This window comes from Babylonia areolata, chromosome 29 (assembly GCF_041734735.1).
Source record: "Babylonia areolata isolate BAREFJ2019XMU chromosome 29, ASM4173473v1, whole genome shotgun sequence".
Classification (NCBI taxonomy): domain Eukaryota; kingdom Metazoa; phylum Mollusca; class Gastropoda; order Neogastropoda; family Buccinidae; genus Babylonia; species Babylonia areolata.
The window spans coordinates 31,241,846-31,246,929 of record NC_134904.1 but is presented as its reverse complement, the minus strand read 5'-3'; the positions used below and the strand labels follow the sequence as shown (position 1 = coordinate 31,246,929).

Below are 5,084 nucleotides of genomic sequence, written 5' to 3'. Positions count from 1 at the left end.
CATAAATCCGCATCTTATTAACTGACAACAATGCCCCATTTTTACCCATATGGCACAGTTATCAATAGTGTGTTTGTTTGTTTTTTTAAATTAATTTATTTATTCTTTTTATAGCATGAATATACACCAAGCTATGTATGCAGACAAATGAACTCTAATAATCTGGTAAAATAGAGCAAGTTGAGTCATTCTGTACTTCTGTTACTGTGTGCGACATTTTTCAACTCACTCAGTACGGCCAGTCCTCTCTTCTCCTCTACACAGACCCCTCGGATGTCCAGTGGGTATCTGAATGACCCAACCTTTAGTTTCCGTCGTCAGAATTGTGGTTTTCTTTGTCAACATTCACCTCTTCAGTGTAAGAGCCTTCCGCTTGTAATATTTTGATGATAGTAATTGGGGTGAAACGCTGTTAACGTCGTCTCTTTTGCCGTTCGTATGGAGAGAGTTAATCAAGCATCTTGTGTGATATGTGCGCACTCGTTTTTGAAATTGTGTATGTCTATCTGTACAATGATTTGCGTCTTTTTGAAATACGGCATTTTTTTGTGTTGTGATTGGCACTCTTTTTTTTGTTTTTCTTTTTTTTATGTTCTTTTTTTTTTTCGTTGGAAATAAAGCATTTGCACGATATGAAAAGAATGTTTGGTTTTGTGTGCTAGGATATTCACATTCTAAATATAATTATGCCATCATTTGCATCCAGTATCCCGGTGTTTGTATTTAAAGCATGCGTTTGCCAATGATAATTCTTCACATACACACGCGCGCGCGCGCCCGCGCACGCACTGGCACACACATACACACACACACACACACACACACACACACACAATAACAATGAAATAATAATCATAATCAGTGAATATCCATGCATATTACTGACTTGCTTTGTGTAAAGGTTGTTTCAGGCTCACAAATAATTATGGGATAATAATAATAATAATAATCATAATCATCATAATAATCATAATCATAATAATCATAACAACAACAACAATAACAATAATGACAATAATAATAATTGTTATTATCATCATCATCATCATAATCAGTGAATATCCATATATGTTACTGACTTACTTTAAGCAAAGTTTGTTTCAGTTTCATCATGATCTGATTGTTTCTTCTTCTTCTTCTGCGTTCGTGGGCTTCAACTCCCACGTTCACTCGTATATACGCGAGTGGGCTTTTTACGTGTGTGACCGCTTTTACCCCGCCATGTAGGCAGCCATACTCCGCTTTCGGGGGTGTGCATGCTGGGTATGTTCTTGTTTCCATAACCCACCGAACGCTGACATGGACTACAGGATCTTTAACGTGCGTATTTGATCTTCTGCTTGCGTATACACACGAAGGGGGTTCAGGCACTAGCAGGTCTGCACGTATGTTGACCTGGGAGATCGTAAAAATCTCCACCCTTTACCCACCAGGCGCCGTCACCGTGATTCGAACCCGGGACCCTCAGATTGACAGTCCGACAACGCTTTAACCACTCCGGCGGCTATTGCGCCCGTCAGCGCACTGGTTCGAACCCCATATAGTCGCCAGTATTAATTTTTCTCCCCTTCCACTCAGTAGACCTTGAGTGGTGGTGGTCTGGACACTATAGTCATTCGGATGAGACGATAAACCAAGTTCCCGTGTGCAGCTTGCACTTAGCGCGCGTAAAAGAACCCACAGCAACAAAATTAGGGTTGTCGCGGAATCCCCACGACGAACTAATTATATAATATTTATGTCGGTGCCAGTGCGTTGTCCAGCGGAAATTTCTGCAGAAAAATAATCCACTTCGATAGGCCAGACAAATAAAGCAGGTTAAAAAAAGAAAAAAAAAAAAAAAAAAAGGAGAAAAAGAAAAAAGAGGGTTGGCGCTCTGAGTGTAGCGACGCGCTGTCCCTGGGGAGCATAGAGCCACGACATGATGATAACCAGGCAGTCACAATAATGTTCAAACATCAACCCTCGCCAGTCCCTCCATACCGTCGGAACTCTCTTCCACACACTTTTTCCTTTTCCCTTTTTCTCCTTGCTACGACGAGAGTTTGATTTTCACACACACACACACACACACACACACACACACACACACAATTTAATGCATTTCACATACACGTCAAGTCAGATGGATAATTTTAATTCGCACCATTCTACACTGAAACATTCAACAAGCTACATGCATAAACACAGTAGTCAAAAATCTCTGGGTGGGGAAAGAACCAAGGGAGCTGGAGAGATGGTTCGAGGATGAAAAACAAAGAATTGAAACAATCAGACGACGGGCGCAATAGCCGAATGGTTAAAGCATTGGACTTTCGATCTGAGGGTCCCGGGTTCGAATCACGGTGACGGCGCCTGGTGGGTAAAGGGTGGAGATTTTTACGATCTCCCAGGTCAACATATGTGCAGACCTGCTAGTGCCTGAACCCCCTTCGTGTGTATATACAAGCAGAAGATCAAATACGCACGTCAAGTTAAAGATCCTGTAATCCATGTCAGCGTTCGGTGGGTTATGGAAACAAGAACATACCCAGCATGCACACCCCCGAAAACGGAGTATGGCTGCCTACATGGCGGGGTAAAAACGGTCATACACGTAAAATCCCACTCGTGTGCATACGAGTGAACGCAGAAGAAGAACCAGTGCGCTCAAATTCTCTCGCTTCCTAGGGCGGACGCGCGTTACTTCTCAGGGGCCATCACTCCGCTGACTCGGCCTGCCATAGAATCGACTGGAAATTTCTGACGTCACAGTGGAACAAACACATATGAAGCGCGTTCCTGCTCTTAGCGTCAAAAATTAATTACAACACATGAAGACTGCTATTGGGCGGCTGGAACTTCTTCTTCTTCTTCTTCTTCTTCTTCATTCGTGGGCTGCAACTCCCACGTTCACTCATATGCACACGAGTGGGCTTTTACGTGTATGACCGTTTTTACCCCGCCATGTAGGCAGCCATACTCCGTTTTCGGGGGTGTGCATGCTGGGTATATTCTTGTTTCCATAACCCACCGAACGCTGACATGGATTACAGGATCTTTAACGTGCGTATTTGATCTTCTGCTTGCGTATACACACGAAGGGGGTTCAGGCACTAGCAGGTCTGCACATATGTTGAACCTGGGAGATCGGAAAAATCTCCACCCTTCATCCACTAGGCGCCGTCACCGTGATTCGAACCCCAGACCCATAGATTGAAAGTCCAACGTCAGTTTTAACCACTAGGCTATAGCGCCCGTCGGGCGGCTGGAACAATTGGCAACATGCTAACATAACCTGCTCTACCCAGATCTCTCTCTCTCTCTCTCTCTCTCTCTCTCTCTCTCTGTCTCCGTATTTATAAACAGCAGTAGTCCTTGCATGTCTTAAAAGTTTGTGATTAAAATGAATCACATTTTCGCTCTTGCCTGTGACTTGAAGAAGCTGTTATGCAGCGAAAATTTGTTTCATTTTACTTACAAATTTGTAAGAACATGCCGAGACTAGTATTGTTCATATTTATATCATTTTATCGGTCCCGGTATTTACTTCAGTTCTTTCTACAACTTAAGTGAAGCTACTCATAGCAAAAAAAAAAAAACAGTAAAGAAGAGGACATCATCATGTACACAGATGGCTCAGTCACCAAAGACCAATCCGGTTGGGGATTCACTGCGAAACAAAATGGAAAAAACATTAGGGAACATGCCCTCCAGTGGCTATCATCTATCCATATGCCCGGAAACCAACATGCCATGATTCTTACGGACTCAATGAACCTCATACAGAAAACTGAAAGTGGAATGGGAAGCCCAGAGTGGCATGAGGCAATGCCCAACGAAGTTCAGATTAAAAAAACTTACATGGTCATACTGCCCCGGGACATACAGGTGTTAAGGGAAATGAGCGAGAGACAGACTTCCTGGTAACGCAAGAACAACGAGCCGCCTACATCTAGGCAAAGACACTAGTATCTAGTAGGGAATTCTAGTGTCTATGATCTAGGAAAATCGGAAATCCTCAGAAAAGTCAAAGAATACCAAAAAGAACAGGTACAAGGCCATCACACCATCGATCGCCTGAAAGAAATAAAAGTAGAGAGAGGGAGCGGCCGTAAGTCTAGCATGTGTGTGTGTGTGTGTGTGTGTGTGTGTGTGTTTGCCGTGTGTGTGTGTGTGTGTGTGTGTGTGTGTGTGTGAGAGTGTGTGTGTGTGTGTGTGCGCCGGCGCGCGCGCGCGCCTAGAGTTGACTTTATCAAGATTTTGCACCTTTTAAATATTATTGTTAGTAGTAGTAGTATTTTTATGTATTTATCTATTTTTTGGTGTTATTATTATTTTTTATGTTATTATTATCATTTTTATATTTTTTATTAATTAATTTATTTCTTAATTTATTTTTATTTTAATTTTTCCTTTATTTATTTATTTTATTTTTTTCTTCATTTTTTAAACTTATTTTTATTGTTACTTATTTTTATTCTTTATTTTATTTTATTTTTTATTAAAAATTTTTTTTTTACTTCATTTATTTTTATTTCTTATTTTTTGCACTTATTTCTTTTTTTTTTGTTTTTTTGTTTTTATCATATATATACTATATATATATATATATATATATATATATATATATATATATATATATATATTATAATTATCATTTATTTATTTATTTTTCTCAAGGCCTGACTAAGCGCGTTGGATTACGCTGCTGGTCAGGCATCTGCTTGGCAGATATGGTGTAGCGTATATGGATTTGACTGAACGCAGTGACGCCTCCTTGAGCTACTGATACTGATACTGATACAACAACTTGTCATGTTTTTCTACAACTGAGGAGTGGAGCCCAAGACACGGGCACCAGGAGAGTGTGAACTTCTTGTGTGTGTATATAATTACTTAATAAATCACTTAAAAATATATTAAAAGTTTTTTAAAAACATCTTCTCTGTGTAATATTTCCAACTCGTAAAACATCTGCATTGTGACTGTCGGGAATCGAGTCTCACTCAGTTACTGCCATAAGACATGGCAGTGATCAAACGAGACGTAACCCTTGCGATATTCCGCTTGAAGATTATTTTATAGAGTTAGCTCCCGTGTTT

General features: G+C 40.5%; 1 protein-coding gene across 1 annotated transcript in view; it reads left to right on the top strand.

Moving 5' to 3' along the window:
* Nucleotides 1-842, top strand: part of LOC143274861 (chitin-binding domain protein cbd-1-like) — a 16,676-nt gene extending 15,834 nt beyond the window's left edge. The window contains exon 4 of the mRNA XM_076578820.1: nt 1-842. This exon is cut by the window's left edge and continues 575 nt beyond it. The gene's annotated coding sequence lies outside the window, so the exon portion shown is untranslated.
* The last annotated feature ends 4,242 nt before the right edge of the window (nt 843-5,084 follow it).